Source organism: Oryzias latipes, chromosome 9, assembly GCF_053564925.1.
Source record: "Oryzias latipes strain Hd-rR chromosome 9, Olatipes_Hd-rR_3.1".
Classification (NCBI taxonomy): domain Eukaryota; kingdom Metazoa; phylum Chordata; class Actinopteri; order Beloniformes; family Adrianichthyidae; genus Oryzias; species Oryzias latipes.
In genome coordinates, this window is record NC_136245.1 from 361,745 (window position 1) to 372,741 (window position 10,997).

At 41.5% G+C, this 10,997-nt stretch overlaps 1 protein-coding gene across 1 annotated transcript in view; it reads right to left on the reverse strand.

Annotated features, from left to right (window-relative positions):
* Positions 1-10,997, reverse strand: part of LOC101165133 (SH2 domain-containing protein 3C) — a 47,509-nt gene that overhangs the window by 35,697 nt on the left and 815 nt on the right. The window contains exons 2-3 of the mRNA XM_023958911.2: positions 7,317-7,502; positions 401-530 (exon numbers count right to left, since the gene is read on the reverse strand). The gene's annotated coding sequence lies outside the window, so the exon portion shown is untranslated. The remainder of the gene's footprint in view (positions 1-400; positions 531-7,316; positions 7,503-10,997) is intronic.

The following is a 10,997-nucleotide window of genomic DNA, read 5'->3' on the forward strand; positions in this document are numbered from 1 at the left end:
CAACTGAGATGGAGCGGCCGTCCTCTGATTCCAAGATCACTGGTTCAGTTCCCGCTGTGCCCTCCCACGTGCAGGCGGGGGGGGGCGGTCGTGGTGCAGCGGTAGGGCGGTCGACCCATGATCGTAAGATTCCAGGTTCAATTCCCGCCTTGCACGCCCATGTGTGGAAGTGTCTTTGGGCAAGACACTAAACCCCACCTTGCCTCTGGTGGGAGGTTGGCGCCAGTGCTCGGCAGCAGAGCCGCCGCCAGTGCGTGCATGGGTGCGTGCATGGGTGCGTGCATGGGTGCGTGCATGGGTGCGTGAATGGGACTGAATGGGACTGTGACTGTAAAGCGCTTTGGGCCTTCGATATATCGATATATATTCGATCTGTAAGTATACGCCATTTACCATTTACCATTTACGTGTCCTTAAGCAAGACTCTGAGCCCCAGGTTGCTCCTGGTGGTTACAGGTTGGCGCCTTTGTTCGGCAGCAGAGCGGCCATTAGTGTGTGGATGTGGGCCTCTGGGTGAACGGGACTGTGAACTGCAAACAAAAAGAAGGAGAACACAAAGCAGTGGCTGACAGCTAAAAAACAGAAATTTGCCTTTTTTCTTTTTTTTTTACAGAAAAACCTCAAACAGCAGACATCTGAGTGAAAGTGTCAGCAGCTTCCAACACATGGAAACATGGGAATTACAGCAACCATTGATTTTTATGTCAGGCTTTATGAATAATGATTTCCTCAGAGATTTCCGAAGAAATATCTGAACTAGAATTATGTGTGTGATCATTTTCCCTTCATTCTGAAATGTTAAATCAGTAAATCAAGATGTGTAATGTGTACGGAAGCCTGGCTGTTTTCCCACACAGACATGCAGCCAAAGCACAGACACACCCACCCCCTCCCAAAGTCCACCAACACGGGCAGGACCCAGCACTCGTCATCCTTCAGATGCACTGATTCAGATCAATCCGTGGTCGACGTGTACCCAGGTTCAGGTGCAATAAGCGATCCTTTATGCCTGAACGTCCGCCAGTTCAGGAGGCATGGGGGAGTCAAATTCAAGTCACGTCTAACCTGCAGACAGCGATCCCTGGAAATGTTTTAGCATTTACAGTAAGCTGCTCCTCTTGAATCTCTTTCCTTTTCGTTTGTGAGAAAACTGTTGGGAAGCAGAAATCTGTTCTACATGATGGACATGCGCGAAAGGACGGGCTGGCTGTCACTTCTGTTTTCTTGAGGCCTCCACACTTGTTATATTTCCTCCTACTGTTAAAGTGAATGAGTGACAGTCTTCAGGGATGTTCAAGTCCTCGGTTCTGTTTGCAGTCCATGTTGACAGAGCAGCGTTTCCCAGCCCTGGGGGGTATTCCAGAAGTCATGTTTAAACTCCCCTGACTTTAACCCTGAACTCTGGCTGAAATCCGCCTGAACTTGCTTACTCTGGGTATGTCGGTTCCAAAAGACCGGATATGAGTTAGCGTAATTACGCTCCACTTGGTAACCCTGGGTTAATGCACGTGCACAGCAGGTACATAAAGACATTCTCAATGGATCACCGATTTCCGGAGTTACCATGGAAACGTGTGGAGAAAAAAAAAGAGAGCGCGACACTTCAGTGAGACGGAGTCTGAGATTTTAATGACGGCGTATGAAGATTATACGTCCATCAAAAAAGTAATACGGCTGCATCATCAGCAAAAGAAAGAGTTTCTGTTTGGAGAAAACGCATGACTTTCTATCTCATTTCTATTTTTCTTGTGACGCATATATATACTGTAAGGTGCAGGACTGTCATGCAGGAAATCTGGGTTCGATTCCCGGGGCGGAATGAACAATTAATGGAAATGGCAATGGACATGTATCAATTGGCATGGAAATGGGGCAAATACCATAACAATAGAAATGGGGCAATAACCATAACAATGGCGAGCAATTACCATCACCCAGTGAGGGACCTTGGGCAAGACCCTAAACGCTACCGCCTACCTCACAAGGTAGGGTCAAAACGCATGACTTTCTATCTCATTTCTATTTTTCTTGTGACGCATATATATACTGTAAGGTGCAGGACTGTCATGCAGGAAATCTGGGTTCGATTCCCGGGGCGGAATGAACAATTAATGGAAATGGCAATGGACATGTATCAATTGGCATGGAAATGGGGCAAATACCATAACAATAGAAATGGGGCAATAACCATAACAATGGCGAGCAATTACCATCACCCAGTGAGGGACCTTGGGCAAGACCCTAAACGCTACCGCCTACCTCACAACATGAGAGACAACGAACCACATGTCATGCCGGCTCAGACGTCGCCCAGCCAAACAAGGTCTGCGTCAGGTGCTGGGGGACCAGAGCACCCTGATGGAAAGTGGGCTACTGGAACAATACGGAAATGGACTAGATGTGAGAACGAGGTTCTGTTAGAATGCTACTACTCAAGTAATCCCACCCAGAGGGGTTACATGCAGAGAATGTGGAAGGAATGGATGCTTCGAAACCCACAATCAAGGCTAACTGCCAAACAACTGGTAGCCCAGTGCTCTAACATCCACAAGCGGCAACTCCTGTCACAACTTGAGATTGAAGCGTTACAATACAATGGCAATACCACGGGAGAGCCAGAACAACAGGTCAGAAAGGAGGCTATACCACACTCCCACCCTGAGATTGGTTACACAGCCCCACCACAGATACGCTGAGCGAGGCAGCAACTGACCTGAAAGACAAGATCATGTCTAGAATGTACACTAGGCAACCCCGACACCAGCTGCAACGGTTAAGTGATGTACCGCCTGAAAGTCTACTGGAAACTGTGAATGAAGCATTGAGGGCAATTCCTACCACAACAATCAAAAATACCAATGAACTGGTTTACACTTCAGCAGCAGTGATCCTTGAGATGCTTGGATACGAGAGCAACCATGGAAGAAAACAGTACCCACCAATGGAAGCAACGGTTAGAGGCCAAAATCAAGGCAACTCTGAAGGACGTGAGTAAGCTGACAGAGGCTCAAAGAGGTACAATGAGAAAGCAAGTACCTAAGAAATACAGCCAGATGCCCATACCTGAAGCACTGGAAACTGCCAAACAAAGGCTCCTAGCCTTGAGCAGCCGCCTAAAGAGGGACACAAGAGACAATGAAGCCAGACGGATAAACAGGCTGTTTGTAACTCAGCCTGCGAAAGTGTACACTCAGTGGGAGGGTCAAAACAGCCGAACAGACCCACCAAGGCTGGAAACTGAACAGTACTGGAAAAGTATATGGGAGAAAGAGACAGCACATAACAGCAATGCCCAATGGCTGGTCTCTCTGAGAAAAGAACATAGCAACCTCCCTGAACAGAATCCAGTAACCATCACAGTGGCAGACATCCGAGAAAGAGTCTCAGGTATGAAGAACTGGACAGCACCGGGCCCTGACATGATACATGCCTACTGGCTAAAGAAGCTTACCGCACTCCACGAGCACCTGGCAGCACAAATGAACCAGCTGCTAAGAGATGGGACTCACCCCGAATGGCTAACGGAAGGGCGAACGATCCTAATCCAGAAGGATCCCTCAAAGGGTGCAGTCCCATCCAACTACCGGCCAATAACCTGTCTGTCCACAACATGGAAGCTCATGTCAGGCATCATTGCAACTAATATATATATATATATATATATATATATATATATATATATATATATATATATATATATATATATATATATATATATATATATATATATATATACATATATATATATATATATATATATATATATATATATATATATATATATATATACATATATATATATATATATATATATATATAAAATTAGTAAGTAAAATTTTTTCAATCTAATTTCTTACGTCTATAAAACTTAATTAGTGTTTATACAACTCAAATTTACATATTTATCTAACTGTCATATTCCTCCAATTCAATTAATCTTTTTTCCATCTTAATTTATTAAAATTCTTGAACTCTCATATGTCTAAGTTTGAGCCGACAGGTATACTCAATAAAAAGAAAGTAGAAATATACACAGAAACATAGGCTCATTTACTAATTTTCTGACATTGTAATCACTTTAACCCAACAGTAGGGGTGCTAAATAAATTGATCATCCTCTCCTTCACTCTCACTCATGGTGCAGAGACTTAAGCATAGTAGGACAAAATAACTAGACAAAACACGGTAAAACAGCTAAACAACTAAACACATTTGGTCAAAAAGCCACACTTAAACCCAAATCCGTCCAGACAGGCAAAGGGAATGGTATCCCACAATCCCTTGCGGTACCGATTTAACAGCAGCACCAAAGTTACACCTACTTAATTGAATTAATTTGAATGAAAGTAAAATAACTTTCTGAAAACCACGTGTTATTTTTAAGCTGACTGAATAAAAAAATTGATTTATCTTAACTGAAGCTAATAATTCAGTTAGATCAAAGTATAAAGTTTATCTTTCCAACATCCATATGTGGTCTTATCACCCTCTCATGGTGGAAAAAGTATTATCTGAGCTTCTTCATCCACTAAATCATCTTCAAATGGACACGCCATGCTGCTTCACCTCTCTGAAAACAAACTAACCTTCAACTAAACCTGCTCCAGACAAGGTTATGTTCAGAGCATGAGTTGCCATGGCAACTTGACCTACCCTGAAACATACAATCAGGACCATCAATATTTGGACAGAGACACATTCGTTCTAATTTAGTTTCTGTACATTACCACAGTGAATGTTAAATAAAACATCTCAGATGCCATTCAAGTGCAGACTTTCAGCTTTTATTCCATGGGTTGAACAAAAAGATTGCATAAAAATGTGAAAAACTAAAGCATTTTTTAAACACAATCCCTTCATTTCATGGGCTGGTAAGTAATTGGACAAATGAAATAAGTGAAAACCAAATGGTCATTCCTAATATTTGGTTGAAAAGCCTTTGTTGGCGATGACAGCCTGAAGTCTTGAACTCATGGACATCACCAGATGCTGGTTTTCTCCTTCTGAATGCTCTGCCAGGCCTTTACTGCAGCAGCTTTCAGTTGCTGTTTGTTTGTGGGCCTTTCTGTCTGAAGTTTAGTCTTCAACAAGTGAAATGCTGCTCAATTGGGTTCAGATCAGGTGACTGACTTGGCCATTCAAGAATATTCCACTTCTTTGCTTTAATAAACTCCTGAGTTGCTTTGGCTGTATGTTTTGAGTCGTTGTCCATCTGTATTATGAAAGGCCGTCCAATCAGTTTGGCTGCATTCACCTGGATCTGCGCAGACAGGGCTGCATTCACCTGGATCTGCGCAGACAGTCTGTCTCATAACACCCAGAATTCATTGGGCTGCTTCTGTCCTGTGTCACGTCATCAATAAACACTAGTGTCCCAGTGCCACTAGCAGCCATGCACGCCCAGACCATCACACTACCTCCACCGTGTTTTACTGATGATGTAGTGTGCTTTGGATCAGGAGCTTCTCCACGCTTTCTCCATACTTTTCTCTGGCCATCATTCTGGTAGAGGTTGGTTTTGGTTTCATCTGTCCAAAGAATGTTTTTCCAGAACTTTTTAGATGCTTTTTAGCAAAGTCCAATCTAGCCTTCCTATTCTTGAGGCTTCTGAGTGGCTTGCATCTTGCAGTGTTCCCTCTGGATCTACTTTCATGCAGTCTTCTTTTGATGGTAGACTTGGATATTGATCCGCCTACCTCCTGGAGAGTGTTGTTCACTTGGTTGGCTGTTGTGAACGGGTTCCTCTTCACCATGGAAATGATTCTGCCATCATCCACCACTGTTGTCTTCCGTGGACGTCCAGGTCTTTTGGCGTTGCTGAGTTCACCAGTGCTTTCTTTCTTTGAAAGCTGTCCTGCGTTTTCTTTCCTACTCTGCTCTGACAAAGACGGCGTTAAAGTCTCAACAGTCCTTGATGATTTCAACAGGTGTGTTTGTGCCCTGAGGACAGGTGTTGGGAAAGGGCAGCTTTGGGTGGATGAAAGCGGAAAAAGAAGCTGCAGCCTGCAGGCCAAACCTCCCATGCAGAGCAGAGCTCAGAGGGTTGGCCCTGGGAAAACAGACATGTCTATGTCTGAATGCTAGTGCTGTCTTCCCAGATTGGTGCTGGAACAAACAGACGTTTGTGATAAACGTCTATCAGAAAACTGCTCTCTGTGCTTCTCACACTGTCTGACTCATCACTGAGCTGCATCTTAGTGCAGCTGCCGCTGTGGCGGCCTGACTGCTGCGTATAGGAGCAGGACTGAACAAGGACAGTCATGGTACTGACTGATGCTCAGCATGACTTCCATCTCTTTACTGATTTGAAACTTCTGCGCATTAAACAAACAAGAAGTCTAAAACCAGAGAGAAAGGGTTTTTCACACAGGAACATGTTCCTTCTAGAAGCTGCAGCTTCTGCTTTAATCTGAACTTTTCTTCAGCCACATTGGAAACAGCCTTTTATGATGAAGTTTCAAAATAAATCAACTGTAATGTACTTCAACTTTTTTAAAGACCCAAACCAATGAAAGAGGTGTTTTTGGTGTTTTTAAAATGTTTTTGTAGCATTTTCCTCATGATGGAGGACATTTAGTAAAGAATTTAAGATGAAACTGCATTTCTGAGCATTTCTTATTCCAATTATGATGAATCCGGACGAGAACCCGCGATTTGAAAAAGCTCTTTTGTGATGCAGCTACTGAGATGGGCGGGGCTACAAGCTCCCTGCTCTGCTCCATTCTGATTCATGGTTTTCCTGCAGACGTTCCCTGGAATGAGCTGGAATGTGGATCAGAACTGGACGGCTGCAAAGCTCGATACTGCTGCACCGCTAATGTTAGGAGCTGTAAGCTAGCAGGAGAGAGCGTAAGCAATGGGATGATGGGAAGTCAGCGGAGACATCTGTGTCAACAGACCTGCCCACAACTTAGAGGCAAATTTCTGAAGCACTCCTGCCACTCTGCAGAAACTATGTCCTAGAAAATGACTCAGGTTTTTGGATTTTGGCTGACAACGACATCATCAGAATGAAAAGACCACCGGGACCACTTTGGGAGTTTAACCCTTATGCAATCATAGATGACCCCCCCCCCCCCTTCCATTGACGTGTTCCCCCTACCATGACAAAGGTGGATAAAGGTGGAAAGATTTCATGTAATCCATGGACACCAGTGAAGATCACAAATCATTGAAGAAAAAAGGTTCAGAGCACTGTCTATTGGGTCTAGATGACCCATCTTCAACGTCAAAGTGCCTAGGATACCACAAGGGTTACAGCTGTTGTGTCTATGGATGAAAAGGACATAAACAGGAGCTTTATAGACATTTTGTACCAGTTGTGCTGTTGAATCTCCTGCAGTGATCCTGTTTAACCACTAGATGGCAGCAGAGTCAGTCCAAAGCTGGATTTCTGGTTGCTGATTAAACTCCACATTGCTCAGGTGTAGAAAGGAGCCAGGAGGAGCTCTCTGTTTCTGATGGAAGTCCGTCATTAGAAAGCGTTTGTTCCTGGTTTGCTCCTAAAGGAAGGATATGTGAGTTATTTCAAAATGTAAAATCAAGAGACATGCTAACAGCTGTTTTTGTTTTTTTAGATGAGCAGTTGTTGCCTATTGGGTCATTCCTGGGAGACATTTCAGCTTTGTGACATCTAAGAAGTATATCATTTTGATTACACTTTATAAAAAGGGTCTCCTTCTTAGTTCTAGTTGAGGCATAATAATGCATTAGGTCTAATTAACTATTAACTAAAGCCTTAGGAGCCACTTTAAAGCATTACTTTGCATTACTATGTTTCGGTTACAAGTTTAAGTTTGCCGACTGGGAAAAATGTGAAAGAAACTCTTTTTAAAACTACTTCAAATATTAAGGATCCAGTTATGTTTCAAGCAATGCTTCATGTCTCATGAAACGGAATGTTTCTTTTCAAGCCTTCTGACAGTCATTGCAGATTACAAACTACAAAATACTTTTCATTCATTTATCCATTTAAACTCCTTAATGACCTCAGTTACAGTGATCTATATTGTAAAAATGCGTCACAAAAGAATGAATTCATCTAGAATGTGTAAAACATCACATAAATCTTTGTTCACTAAGATACAAAGATGCTTCTAAATTGATGAGAGATCCTATTTTCCCATTTCAACGGAGGGACACAGAAACAGAGTTCCAGATATAGAAACCAGTCAAAGGCTCAGATATTGATTAAGAGATTTTGTCATGAAGCACAACCCTTAAGTCCTCTTCAAACCTAGAATATGTTTGTGGAACAGGGGGAAAATGTAATTAATGCATTAACATTTTTATGTGGCTAGAATATAGAAACACCTCAAAGAGGCAGAGAATCCAGACTGATAGGATGGTGATGGAGAACCAACCAGTCATTGTAGTGATAGATAAAGAACAGAGGAAAGCCGTTGTGGTGGATGTGGCAGAGCCAAGCGATGGGAACATCAGGAAGAAGGAACATGAGAAACTGGAGAAATACCAGGGACTCAGAGAAGAACTGGAGAAAACCTGGAAAGTGAAGGTGACAGTGGTGCCTGTGGTAATTGGAGCACTGGGGGCAGTAACCCCCAAGCTGGAGGAGTGGCTACAACAGATACCTGGAAAGACCTCAGACCTCTCAGTCCAGAAAAGAACAGCTCATCCAGTGTTTTTCAACCTTTTCTGAGCCACAGCACACTTTCTCCTGGACAAAAATGCCGCAGCACACGAGCATCCAAAAATGAAAAAAGTAGAAACTCTGTACTGATGGACAGTCCCTCCATGACCTCACGTGCATTTTATGATAATTGTGGCAGAAAAAAAAAGCTGGAAGTTGCAGCAGTTTTTTCTAAAAGATGGAGTAAAAGTTAAGTTATAATTTCAGCTAAATTATTTGACATTTTACTCTGGTTGTTGTTTTTTCCCTCTAGTTTATTTACATAAAATTTTATGTAACCTCACACAAAAACAAACATATTCTATCTAAATAGTGATTCATTTGTTAAATATTTTTTTAAATGTTGGTGCAAAGGCAACTGTAATTTTTGAACAATATGATCACAATATGTTTGATACATTTTACACAGAAAGACTAACATTATATTGATGTTTTCTGTAGATAAACAAAAAGTAAACATGTTGAAGTTTTATTAGTTTTTCTTTTGTCTTAATCAAAGATGAAGTCTTTGAAAACTTTAACAGAAATGTTTTATTTCTTTTGAGATGATTAAATTGTTCCCATTTAGTTTTATTGTGTCTGTAGGCCACTTCACCTTCATCCTGTTTCTTAAATGTTGTTATTACTTTTATTTAAGCTTAACTTTTCATTTTCCAAAGTGACTGAAGTCTGAGAGCAAATTTTTCCTTCAATCCAGACTTTATTAGAAAAGTGCTTCAGTTAGAAAGATGACTTGTCTTTAACAGAATCATATAAAAAGTATTTTATGGTCCTTCATATTCCTAACTACTCAGTGTTTTATCAGGGCCTGTTTGGATAAACTCAGAGCTGAAATCCTGGAGATGGAAATGTTTTTAGATCAGTGAATGGGTCATTTTCCATGGTACACCTGGGGGGTCTTCCAGAAAGCAGGTTCTGCTAGCTCCCACGGTAAGTTTGAGGCTAAGGAAGTTGATAACCTCAGCTTTCTGTTCCAGAAATGGAGGTATGTTTCAGGGTAGGTCAAGTTGCCATAGCAACTCATACTCTGAACATAACCTGGTCTGGAGCAGGTTTAGTTGAAGGTTAGTTTGTTTTCAGAGAGGTGAAGCAGCATGGCGTGTCCATTTGAAGATGATTTAGTGGATGAAGAAGCTCAGATAATACTTTTTCCACCATGAGAGGGTGATAAGACCACATATGGATGTTGGAAAAATAAACTTTTTTACTTTTATCTAACATAGTTATTTGCTTCAGTTAAGATAACTCATTTGTTTGTTAAGTCAGTTTAAAAATAACACGCAGTTATCAGACAGTTGTTTTACTTTCATTCAAATTAATTCAATTAAGTAGGTGTAACGTTGGTCCTGCTGTTAGATCGGCACCGCAAAGGATTGTGGGATACCATTTGCTTTGCCTGTCTGGACGGATTTGGGTTTAAGTGTGGCTTTTTGACCAAATGTGTTTAGTTGTTTAGCTGTTTTACCGTGTTTTGCCATGTTTTGCTGAGTTGTTTAGTCCTACTGTGCTTATGTCTCTGCACCATGAGTGAGAATGAAGGAGAGGATGATGAGTTTATATCCCACTCCTACTGATGAGTCCTATAGTGACATTGATGGAAAATTCTTTATTGAAGTTGTGCGTAAAGGCATTCTTTTCCCGTCCTTTTTATTGTTATAAAAATGAGCATATCTGCCAGCTCAAACTTAGACATATGAGAGTTCAAGAATCATAATTAATTAAGATGGAACAAATATTAATTGAATTGGAGTAATATGACCTTTAGTTAGATAAATACATAAATTTGAGTTATATAAATAATTATTGTGTTTTTATAGACGTAAGAAATTATGTTGATTAAATTTAACTCGATTATTTGTTACCAATAGAAGTAATTCATTTAAGGTGGCAAAATTGGATAAGTTATATATAAATGCGTCACATGAAAATGGAAATAAGATCAAAAACTCGTGCGTTTACTTTGTCTGTTCTTACTCCAAGCAGAAACTCTTTCTTTTGCTGATGATGCAGCCGTATTACTTTTTTGATGGACGTATGATCTTCATACGCCGTCATTAAAACCTCAGACTCCGTCTCACTGAAGTATAGCTCTCCCTTTTTTTTTATCACGCATTTCCATGGTGACTCCTTAAATCAGTGATCCATTGAGAATGTCTTTATGTACCTGCTGTGCACGTGCATTAACCCAGGGTTACCAAGTGGAGGGCAATTACGCCAACTCATATCCGGTCTGTTGGAACCGACATACCCAGAGTAAGCAAGTTCAGGAGGATTTCAGCCAGAGTTCAGGCTTAAAGTCAGGCTAGTTTAAACATGCTTCCTGGAATACCCCCCTGACTGTGGGGGG